Genomic DNA, 12,492 nt, shown 5'->3' on the forward strand with positions numbered 1-12,492 from the left:
GTGTGTGTGTGTATGAGACTGTACAATTCTTACCTTTTCAAGTGTAGTAAAATGCCTTATAAGAATTTCATCTATCTAGAGTTCATATCCATAGAATAAAAAAGACATTAGGAGGAGTCTGGGTTCATACCTGCTCTTCATTACTTTTTATGACAACTAGTTGGGCTCCCATGTCTTTGCAGTAAGTAACAGCTTCCTTCCAATTCTTCTGAAATGTGGAGAAGAAGTAACAGTTTCCTTGGAAGAGTGTCCAGTCCCAGGGGCAGGGGCGACATAGGTGGTCTGTTGGTAGAGTGAGTCAGGTGGATATACAAAGTTATCAATGTATCTTTATCAGTTCAGCCTTTCAAGTCCCTGAGATTTGGCCCTCTTCTGTCCTTGAAACTGCACAAAGGAAACCATTTTTTATACACTCCTTAATTTTTCTTGTAGTTGTTTTGTTCATGCATGTGCACATGTGTTTGTTTGTGCACTGTTCTATGTGCATGTCCAAGTGGAGGCAAGGATGGATGTTGGAGATTTTCACCCATCACTCTCATTATTTTTTAAAAAACTCTTATGTATATGAAACAACAAAAATGAAATTTAAAAGGCTATAAATTTGAGAGAGTTGTGCGTGTATAAAATAGGAAGGCTGACAGGGTGGGAGAGAAAATATGTAATAATATTTTAACTAAATTTTTTAAATTAGAAATATATTTATTTAATTTTGATTATTTGATCTATGCAAACAATATCTTTCATTTTTTCTTACTTGTGAGACTTGTTCTCTTTGAACCTAGTGCTCCCAGTTTTGGCTAAACTAGTAAGTGAGCCATGGGGTATGCATGTACCACACCACTCTTGTGTTAGGGCTTGTGTAGCTATGCCAAAATTCTCTCTGGTGTGACAAATCCAAACTCAGGTTCTCATGTTTGTGCAGTAAGTAATTTATTCACTGCACTGTCTCCCCAGGACATTTATTTTCTCTTAAATTCCTGACTCTGTTCCCTCCAAGATGATCCAGGGGTCCTTGGTCACAACTCCTATATACAGATAATAGCAGGGACTTTATATGTCAGAACAGACATTAGGAGTCTGGGTTCATTGAATGTCTTCTGTGTGTATGCCCCAGTGTGTCTAGTAAGTGCCATTTTAAATGTTAATCTGTATTCTCATTCAACAGATGTAGAAACTGAGGAACTGGACGCCCAGTCTCTTCAGTCATCTCATCCCCTGTGGAAACCCTTCCATGTTCTTGGAGATCTACTTTCTGGTCACTTACCTAGTCCAGCCTTCAGCTGGTCCAGTTTCTGGAGAATGTGTTCTTTTTCCTGATCATGCTCTTGGGAACTAGGAACCTCAGAGCCTATGTCAAGAAAAGACAATGAGAACACTAAATGTTGATAAATCTATGAAAAAGGAAGCATTGGTTCAGGAAAGATGACACATAATCATCCTTCAGGGGTTTGCTTTATTTAAATTGCATCAAGACTATGAAAGAGCCTCTAGTTTGGAAAGCCTTTATAAAGAAAACACAGTTATAATTTTAAAAAGGTAAAATGGGACATTAAAGCTAGAGAAGCTTCCCCTTAATACCTGGAAAAGAATTTCACGTAAAAGTCAGAGAGCTAGCTGTCATGACAGGATTGTGGGGCTAGGCCACAGGAGCTTCCAGAGATGTTCATCCAAACAAGGGAAATATCTGAATTTGTTATACTTTCAGGGTAGTACATGAAGGTTCATACCACATAATTTGTTCAGCAGAGCATGATCAACAAGGAACACATAGAGGATGGGCATCATAACACAGGAAGCTGGTTAACCCCATCGAGATGCTTCTTAGCTCTGAGAGGGGGAGGAAGAGAGAGAGACAGAGACAGAGACAGAGAGAGACAAACACAAACAGTGACACATGCAGAAGCACAGACACAGACATATACAGAAACGACACAGACACACACAGACACATACACAGACACAGACACACACACACACAGAGTAAGTATTATGTCTGATTTGGTCAGGCTGTGAAATCTATCCTTTTGGTGACCAGAAGTTCTAAATATTTATTATGAAAGCTTTTTTTTTTGTAGTAAGTTTTAATTGACATAAAGAATCAGAACTGTTCAATGCACATAAAATAAAATCCTGTGGAGAGCCCAGACAAAGATGACATATGTCTAACACAAGCCCTCCCCCTGAAACTCAGGGATTATGATGGACATTGGGGTAGAAAGATTGTAAGCATCATATGCAGTGGAGGACTGCTGCAAAACAGTGTTTCCTGGACCCCACAGTGTTGTGACTGCAGCTCAAACCTGCAGAAGCTCAAGCTAGACAAAATCACAACACAGATGGAGAATGGACACAGGAAGCCTCAACTCTAGCTGAATAACAGCAACTGAAAGCTGCTGGAGAAGGGAGAGTGAGATGGAGGGAGGGAAGGATGGAGAAAGGATCAATGTTCTTTTGCCCCAGGAGACTACCCAGGCTCCAGGAAATGGACTTAAACCCATGTACATAAAGAGTTTTAAGTGTACTCAGTGGATTATAAAAATGATGGAGCCCATGAAGCTGGGAGGAAAAAGGAGTGGTGGAGAAGAGGTGAGAAACTCAAAGACAAAAAGGAGGTAATGGAATTGATCAAAACATTTTTTTCATGTGTAGAATTCACAAATAAATTGTAAATACAGGGCAGACAAAGATCTAACTAATATGTGCTGGGTTCCCAGGAACATCATGTCCAAGTTCCAACATCTTATTTGAATCTATTTCATTTGAAGATGAGAAATCCTAATGCCCAGGGAAGTATGGTGACAAGGGTAAATGAGTCAGACCATGTCCTTGAAACTGCTTCTTTCTTGCTAAACAAGAGTCTTGAGAGAACCTGTGGCTAGTTCCTAGAAGGCATGTAAGACCACAGTCCCAGCTTCAGAATCACCTCCACCCATATGCAGGAGGCTAGAGCAGGAAGCTCTAGCATTACAGTTGTCTGACCTTTGACAAGGATAGCCGTGAGGAGACCAGCCAAGAGCACAATGGAGATGAGCTGCAGCATAGTGATGAAATGCTCACATTCCTGACACCCTGAGGAAAGGAAGTTTAGTTTTTCAGCAGCCCAAGGTTCCTATGACACTCTAAACCAGGAATAGCCTAGTGTCTTCTTTTCTTTTCTGAATACAGGATGACCGATAGATATCATTTTCCCACTGCTTAGGTTATCTTGTCCATAATCCACTAAGTGAGCATCAGAAGTCTGTTTCCAGCCTCACCTATCTCAAGATCCCACATTTTGATCCTCCAGTGTTCAACTCTCTGGAACCCAATAGGCAAGATGTTCAGTCCCTACTACACCAAGAACCAGTTCAGTTCTCAGATGCCACATCCATAGAATCAAGACTTCAGACCCCAACTCTATTTTAAGTCTCAGGCATTCTGTATCCACCCTTGCCCCACAAGATTGAGGATTCCTGTTTGCCAGTATTCACTTCACCTAATACATGCCTCACTTCCCAAGAATATAAGAACTGACTCACTTTTCACCTAAGACCCAGAAGTCAGTTATTCAACCTCCTCCTCATTAGGAGCAAGGAATCCTGACCCTGGCCTTCATCTTTGAACAGCAAGAATCTAGAGACCATCAACTTCTCAGGTCCTGGGATTCCAGGTTTTCAGAAATCCATGTTCTTAGGACTCAGGACACTAGTCCCCACCCTCTACCTATCCATGTTCAGGAGTCAAGTCCTCCAATGTTCATCTCCGAATGACCCAGTTTCCGACTTTGCATCTTCCATTCCCCAGACATTAGAAATAGACTGACAGCCCCAATCTTCCTAGAAACCAACTGTTTATTATATCAGTCTCCCTGTCCCTATGTCTGAGGACTACCTCTTCCATTCCCTTGTCAATACCTTCTTAATCCTTGTATAACTTTTAAAAACTGGTTCAAAGCTTCTTACAAAGGCTACTTCTTGTTTACAAGCTCCTTCATAGAATGGTTAGAGCATCCATTAGAGCCTGAGAATGCTGAGTCATGAGCTGCCCCTCTCGCTCAACCCTAAGCTTCCTAGGTCTTTGTTTAGCCTCACCCAAGGACCACAGATGTTTGTCCCTGTCCATGGTGCATATGCTCATCTTCACTGCTGTCCACCAATATGCAGAATTCTGGGGAGCACAGTTTTTCTTTGCCGCAACCTTTTCTCACTCCTCAAATCTGCACTCAACCAGGAAGAGGAAAAAGAGAAGTGGTGACTGTGACCACATGAGCTACAGGAAGGAGCCTGAAGATTAAACATAGATGAAATTGACCATTTTCTGGGGTTTCAGGGAGATAGAGAGAAGTTTAGAAGCCCAGAGTAGAGAGTATTGGTCCACTGTTAATGTGATCAATCTCTTCGATGGTTTTAACAGAAAATATCCCAATTCAGCTATAGTATTCTTTTGATCTCTTACAGAGATCAAAATCTCTGTATCCTACCACAGAGGTATATATTCATTCATGTTCATCGATACAGTACTTACAATAACTCAGAAATGGAAAGTACTGAAGTGCCTATTCACTAATGAATGGATAATGGTAATGTTTTTGCACATTAACTATTCCCATTGAATTTCATATGTATTTTAATGTGTTTTGCATGAGGATGGAAACCTGTGTGTAATCATAGACTTGGAAATTTGAGGCAGTGAATTCTTAGAGCACAATGGCTAGAAAGACTAGTCATCTCGATGAGTTCTGGGTTTGACTAAGTGACTCTGTTTCAAGAAATAAGTAGAACAGCAGTCAAGGATGATAGCCAATATCAACCTCAGGCTTCTATATGCATGTATGCCCAAATCTTTCTTGCCAAAATGTAGGAAAGTGAAAACAAGAAATAATCAACTTGTGAAATAAGACCCTTTTGCTGTGCTTCCTGGAAACCCAATCTCAACAGTCTAGAATTCCCTGCCTTGTATTGCTGAATTTCTTATTCATGGCAATGTCTAGTGAGTGACTCTTGGGACCAAATCATCAACATTTACATTTGTTTGATATTTGTGATAAAAATAACCTAGAATTTAGAGACTGGCATAGCCCCATGCTGTCATTCATAGCAGTTCAAGGGTTTCCTTTCATGTTCATGCTTTAGCAGAACATTCTTTCTCTTGTGCCTGCTTCAGCTAAATGTTCCTGCACAAGTCTGCACTAGTCTTTTACCTGTGTCCACTTCAAGGAAACACTCCTTCACGTGTTTGCCCCAGCAAAACAGCTTCTAACACAACTGACTTTACAAAGAATCCTTCAGTTTCTATTTCGCTTCCATAATATTCCTTGAGCATTAGATGAAGGAGTTTTGTTGTAAATGTTTCTGGGACTGGGTTCCATAACTCTGCATGTTGACTGGTTTGTTTTCTGTAATGGTCTCTGTCTATTACACTGAGAAGTTTTCTTGATATGGAGTGAGAAATACACTTATCTGTAGATATAAGAGAAAATATTTAGAATATAGTTAGGGATTATGATGGTTTACTAAAGTTTTAGTTCTAGTCTTTCTTCCAAGATCCATAAATTCACTATCCCCAGGAAGTTAGATGGGTTTCCAATAAAAGAGAGAAACCATCTATGGTTTCTCTCTTGTTCAGGGCTTCTCAAATCACTTAAAAAAACTGTTGATTGTTGCCAAGGTTTTTATGCCACTGCTGCTTTTTCTGTGTTATTATGTCATGCTGCTCATTGTTGTGGATTTTAGGCAAGTGCTACATGTTTCTTTTTAAAATTTTATTGAAAATAGATTATTCTCTCATACAACCCACCCCAACAATGGTTTACGCTTTCTCCACTCCTCTTACATTCCCACACTTCCCCTCTCCCCCAGATCAAGTCTGCTTCCATTTCTTCTTTAAAACAGAGCAGACCTGTAAGAGATAACAACCAAACAGGACAAAAGAAGACACAATAAGACAAGGTGAAAGTCCTCATACTGAGGCTGGACAAGTCAACCAACGGGAGGAAAAGAATCCCAAGAGCAGTTTCACTATAACCAATAAATGTTATTGTTCACCAGCTTAGCTGAATTAAAAAAATGATCTTTAGCAGGGACTAATTCCCAAGCTTTCTGAGTGGTTAGCCTACAATTATGTCTCTGTGGGAAATCTGCCCTAGTTCTATTTCTGCTGCTTTGAAAAATACCTAAAGAAAAACAAGTTCATGGAAAAGAAGGATTATTTAGGTTAAAGTTCCAGGTTACAGTGTGTCATTGTGGGGAAGACAAAGAAACTGAAAATTGAAGTAGCTTGTCAAATCCATAGTCAAGAACAAAAAGTAAATGGACACACGCATTACTCAGATACATAGGAAATGGTGAACTCATGCTTCCATCTTTGGTTAATGCTTGTAGTCAAGGCAATCCCCAATGAGTATACCCTGTTGGCCAACCTGATCAAGACAATTCATTCTTAAGATCTCTTCTCAGGTTATTCTAAATTGTGTCAAGTTGACAAAAGTAGCCATTTCAGTCATTCAAAATTTTACTAGATGAACAAAGGCATAAGGAAAGATGTTTATAGATTTTGGATGACTACATATAGGCCACCCCACAGTAAGACAATTTAGTCAACTGGTTCTTCTTGTTGGAAACAAAATCCTTAACATATCCAGTATAGAAATTTTATTTGAGCTAGGAAGATGACTCAATGTGTATGAGTGTTTGGTGTCCAAGAATGGGGACCCGAGTTAGAATCCCAGCACCCACATACAAAGCCAGATGTGACTGCATGTGCCTATAACCACAACAATGTAGTGTGAAGTGGATATAGGTGAATCCTGAAAGCTTGTTGGCCATATAGCCTAGCTCAAAAAGCAAGCTTCCAGTTTAGTGAGAGACCCAAGTCAATGTAATAAGGCAGAAAGCAATAACAGAAGAGACATGAGGTCTTCCTCTGACCTCTACATATGTGCATGTAGTGTACACACCTACATACTCATGTGCATGGAACACACAGACAAATAAAAATATCTTAATTAATTCTTTGAGATTTTTGTATAATGTATTTTGATACTGTCCACCTGCCATTTTTCCTTCTCTCTTCCCTGTTCCTTCTACCACATTATCTTGCAATTCTGTCTTTTTTCTTTATTCTTTTTGAGACAAGGTCTCACTATGTAATCCTGGATATTCTGAAATTTTATGTGTAGTCCAAGCAGGTCTCTAAATGACAGATTTGTCTGCCTCTAACTTCTAGGTGCCAGGATTAAAGTTGTGTCCCATAGTACATTAACCTTTTTTTGTTTATTGAAAATGGGTTCTTTCATACAATATATCCTGATTACAGATTTTCCTTCCCTCTATTCTTCCAAATTTCTCCCTACCTCCTCTCCCATATGTTTCTTAAGAAAACAAACAGGCTTCTAATGTATAATAATAAAATAAAATAGGTAAATTAAAATATAACAAGAAATAAAAGGTAACACATCATAGTTAGACAACTAATTTATGTCTGTCATCTGTACAATAGCAATGCCATCAAGTATTACTTCCCTGCTTGAGACCCTTTCTACTTAGAAAATTGACCTTTGTAAATAATTTTTGTCTCTCCCTTTTACCAAGAATGTAAATTTTAAAGAAAATTTCCTTTGAGTGATGTACATTTTAACTACTGGTGTGGAGTATACAGGAAAAGGAAATAGATAAACCCTGGTCACAAGATTGTTTTATCAGTAGAATTTTAGAGCTCAGAACCTGTAATGGTCTTCATATCTAATCAGAGAACATTCCAGGAACCTACTAATCTTGATCTTTTAGACTGGTGTAATAAGAGTTGAGGAGATGGCTCAGCAGTATATGTGCTTGTTATGTAAGCATGAGTGATTAGTTTCCATAAAGAAGACAGGCTAGATTGCCAGGCATCAGTGGAAGTGGATGGCCTTGGTGCCTGAAAGTTTGGATTCCCTTGTGTTGGGAAATTTCAAGCGCAGGGAGGTGGGAATGGGAAGATGGTGGGAGCACACCCTCATAGTAATTGGAGGAGAGGGGGATGGGGTAAGAGGGTAGGCATCAGTGGAAGTGGAGAGCCTTGGTGCCTGAAAGTTTGGATTCCCTTGTGTTGGGGAATTTGAGAGCAGGGAGGCAGGAATGGGAGGATGTTGGGAGCATACCAGCATAGAAACTCCCAGAATTATATGGATTAGACATGACAGAGGCAGGCCAACAGAAGACTAGATTCCATAATTCAAACAAAAATTTATCTAGACATTAAAATTTGTTTTGAGGATTGTATATTGCAGAATGCACAGCCTTGGTGTATCTACTCATCAAGCAAGCTGAGCAGACCTGCTTGAACCTCTGATGTCCTGGAATTCCATCTGATGCAACGAAGACACAGCATCAGAAGCTTATCAATTTATTTTTCACTCTGCCCCTATTCTAATATTTCAACACCCATAATCAGCTTGAAGAAGTTAATGAAGAGTTGTTGCCCTTATTCCCTGGGCTTGGGGACTGAAGTGGTTAATATTGGGCTGTCTTTCTAGGGAAAGTAGTGGTTTTGTTGGAACAGGGGAGATTAGTTAGAATTTATTCCATAGCCATAACCTATTGGTAGAAATCTGTATAATTTTTATGAAGATGAAGTTATAATTTCTTAAACGGTACAAAATTTACTTTAATTTCAAATTTAAGGTATTCATTGGTATGAGCAACATTTAAGAATTCAAGGCTTAGACCCAGTCCTTCTCTAACTTTTTTAACTGATTTGAGATGGTTAGCCTGTGAGTTAAGGGCCTATAACAAATTCATGGTTCTGAGTTTATTGTTAGGGTATTTTCTATATTTTATTTAGAAATAGCTGAGAGGAGTTAACAGATAATAGTCCAGATTGCCTTACATGGATAGTTGGTTTTCAAAATGTCAGAAGTCCACAAAATTGACATTACAAATATTTATGAATTAATGTTCATTTTGATTAGAGACCTGTCTGCTCCTGACTGCTTCCTGTTTAGATTCCAAAAAGAAACTGAGCAAATTCGGAGTTATCCCAGTTGTGATGAGACAGCCACTAGGCAAAAATTGCCTCTTTCCATCTACAGACAAATTACTGTCCAGAAAAGGACACACTTACAGAACAGTTGACTGATTATATCTGTCTAGACAGAGTAATCAGCCCTTAATAATTCTGCATCACTAGGTCTGTCAGATGATCCTGGGCCAGAAGGCTGAAGATTGGAAGCTCCAATGTTTTGTAGTATAGGGACTGTTCAGGTGTTCAGCGATCTCTATAATTTGGCTAAGTTTTAGAAGCTATGCTTTGTGTTTCCCATAATTTCAGTTAACTCAGTCATTCTGGATTTCTGACAGGGTTGAAGACTTACAGTCTCATAGCCAATCCTGGCTATTTACTTCGTGAGAAAAAATTTGAGAGGAAGGTTTTCAGCTGACATTCATTCTAAATCCAAGAAAAAAGCCAGGTTCAGAACTAAGTCTTTTAGTTGGGGGGGATGACAGAGGTTCTGGTTAGTCAACAAAATGATGGACTGGTATTAGGTCTATCTTGTACCTTACTGGCACAAACTGGTATAGTTATGCTCTAATTGTATTTTTAGAGACAAAGTTTTATTTTAACAGGAAGGGTGATATGTAGGAGGAGCTAAGGTGGGAGGAGTCAGGAGAGGAAGAGGAGGAGTAAGGAGAGGAGGAGGAAAAGGAGATGAGGAACTAGGTGACAAGAAGGGTGGGAATATGGAGGTGGATGTTTGTGTGTCTCCACCTGATAAAGATAGTTGATATATCTAAGTTGGTTATTGGGTTACACTTCTGATTGTATGGGCATCTTGTTATTGGGTATTACCAAACTTATAAAGCCTTTGATTAACATTTAAAAATGTATAAAAGCAAAAAGGAGAAGGGGGGATGGGATAGACATTTTCTAAGGAGGGGAAAAGGGGATGGCATCTGAAATGTAAATAAAATATTCAATAAACTGGAAAAAAGAAGGCAAGCTAGTGCCACATCTATAATCTACTCACTGCATGTGTGTGTGTGTGTGTGTGTGTGTGTGTGTGTGTGTGTGTGTGTGTGTGTGTTGACATAATTGGTGGAGCTTGTTTGCTTCCAACCAGCTTTAGGTTCAGTTCGAGACTCATTCTCAAGGCAGTAAAGTAAATGTGACAGAACAGGACACCTGGTATCCTGTCTTTTGTCACCCTGAAGATGCACTGGCACATGTGTCCATATACACTTGTGTCTATGTCTGTGATTGTCTTGATTGCCTTAACTGATGTGGTAAGACACACCCATTGTGAGTGGCACTGTTCTCAAAGCAGAGGACTCTGAACTGTGCAAGAATAGAAACGAAAGTTCACTCCTATTCACATGTTAATTATTCTGTTCCTGGTTATGAATGTGATATCTAGTCTCTGAAAACTCATGACACTATCTTCTCTGCTTTGATGGACTATAATATGGAACTTTGATCTGAAAACCCCTTTTCTCCATGAAGTTGTTTTGCAGGGCATTTTGTCATAGGAACAAGAAACCAAACTAAGCTAAGTTTTCCTAAGAATATTCTATTAGAAGGGAAAAGTAGTATAAGAAAATGATGATAAAGACATTGAGCAGCATGTTGCCATCCTGACCTCTGTCTCTTGAGGCTCTATTTCTTCCTAAAAGACTCATCTGTTTACCCTATACAGCCTTTGCTTTGTTTTGCTTTGTTTTGTTTTGTTTTGTTTTCAGATACAAAGTATCCTCCAAATCAGTATATATTCAAGGCTGGTACTGAATGCAGCCCCAGTTATCAGAGGTTCTTCTTTAAGAGGAGATTAAATAAAAAGGACTATGTTGATAAATCTATAAATATGTTTTTAATTTATAGCTGAATGAGCTTTTCTGAGGTGGCATATAGGTGGAGGACATAGGTCAATGGAGACATACACATTAGGTATATCTTGTCATTCCCTTGCCTTTTTTGTTTTTTAAGATTTGTTTATTTATTTTATTTTATAAATATGAGTACAGTGTTGCTGACTTCAGACACACCAGAAGATGGCATCAGATCCCATTATAGATGGTTGTGAGCTACGATGTGGTTGCTGGGAATTGAACTCAGAAACTCTGGATGAACAGTCAGTGCTCTTAACTGCTGAGCCATTTCTCCAGCCCCATTCCCTTTCCTTTTAACTTCTCTCCTCCTATCTTCTTTTCATCTTCTGCATTTTATGCTCTCTATTCTCTTCATCTTCTAATTAAATGTTTTATTATATGGGAGTTTCACATTTGCATATACTGTTTTCTGATCAAGTCTACCCCATTTCTTCCTCCTCAATACCCCTCTATTTCTCTCATCATTTTTCCCTCCCAGCTTCATGTGAGAGGGGAAAAAACCATAGGGGAGGGTCTGATGCTAAGGTCCTGTTCCCCAGTTGGTTCTTGATCTGTCAGTTAGGAATGCTATAGGGCAGTTGCTTGGTGGAAAGAATAGGTGGGACTTTTGGGTCCCTGGAGAAAAGCAGAGGGGCGAGGGAGGAGAGGCTCACCATAGTTTGGAAAGAGAGGAACCCAGCAACCATGTGAGGTCTCTGGAAGAGCTGGGGCCTGTTGCAGGTCCTAAAAATGGGTGGTCATAGATGTTTAGCAGTGACTATATGTATCTTGGCAAATAAAGTTTAGGGTATATGGGAGGTGCACAGATAAGAGATTGATAAGGGCATGTTTTTCCAGGCAGGAGATAGCAGCACCCAGCAAATGTGTCAAAAGGCAAGTTAAAAATGAACAACTGTCTGTCTCTGTCTCTGTCTCTCTGTCTGTCTCTGTCTCTCTCTCTCTCTCTCTCTCTGTGTGTGTGTGTGTGTGTGTGTGTGTGTGTGTGTGTGTGTGTGATCTGTAGATTCAAAGGAAGCTGGTGGAGGCTGGTAGTGCATCCCATTCCTTGAAGTAAGGTTTGGTAGCAAAAAGTTACACACAACACAAAACACTGAAACCACTTAGTGCCTGTGTCTATGTGCATGGGTTAAAGACCATGCACTATAGTATGGGTTAGTTTTTAGGGACCAAATCTATGAAGAAAACACACTCTTCCTCCTCTGGGGACCATTGATTGGCTATAGATTCTTAGCTAGTAGTGGGGCTTCATGGTACACTTTCTTGTCCAAGATGGGATTTAGTCTGACTTGATCTTGTGCATGTAATCAGAGTTGCTTGTGTTCATGTGTTACAACAGCTTTCTCATGTTGAGAAAATGGTGTTTTCTTGAAGACATTTAGTACCTATGACTTTTACAGTCTTCCTGGCTTCTTCTAGATGGTGATCCTTAAGCCTTGGATGGGGGAATGATACAGATGTCCCATTTAGAGCTAAGAACACTAGATTCTTATTCACTGCAAGTTTACCTGTAATTGTATGTCTCATTAACACTACCTACCTATGAAAGAAGCTTTCTTGATGAGTGTCAAATGAGTGTCAAGAGATACACTAAACTAATAATATGAAGGTAAGAATTTGGGGGACGGATTAATACTATGTCCACTTAGTGGAATAA

The 12,492-nt window shown here is 39.5% G+C and overlaps 1 pseudogene across 1 annotated transcript in view; it reads right to left on the minus strand.

Moving 5' to 3' along the window:
* The window catches only part of LOC143437491 (CD209 antigen-like protein B), a 64,940-nt pseudogene that overhangs the window by 2,836 nt on the left and 49,612 nt on the right, over positions 1-12,492 (minus strand). The window lies entirely within an intron of this gene.

This window comes from Arvicanthis niloticus, chromosome 24 (genome assembly GCF_011762505.2).
Source record: "Arvicanthis niloticus isolate mArvNil1 chromosome 24, mArvNil1.pat.X, whole genome shotgun sequence".
In the NCBI taxonomy this organism is placed as follows: Eukaryota; Metazoa; Chordata; class Mammalia; order Rodentia; family Muridae; genus Arvicanthis; species Arvicanthis niloticus.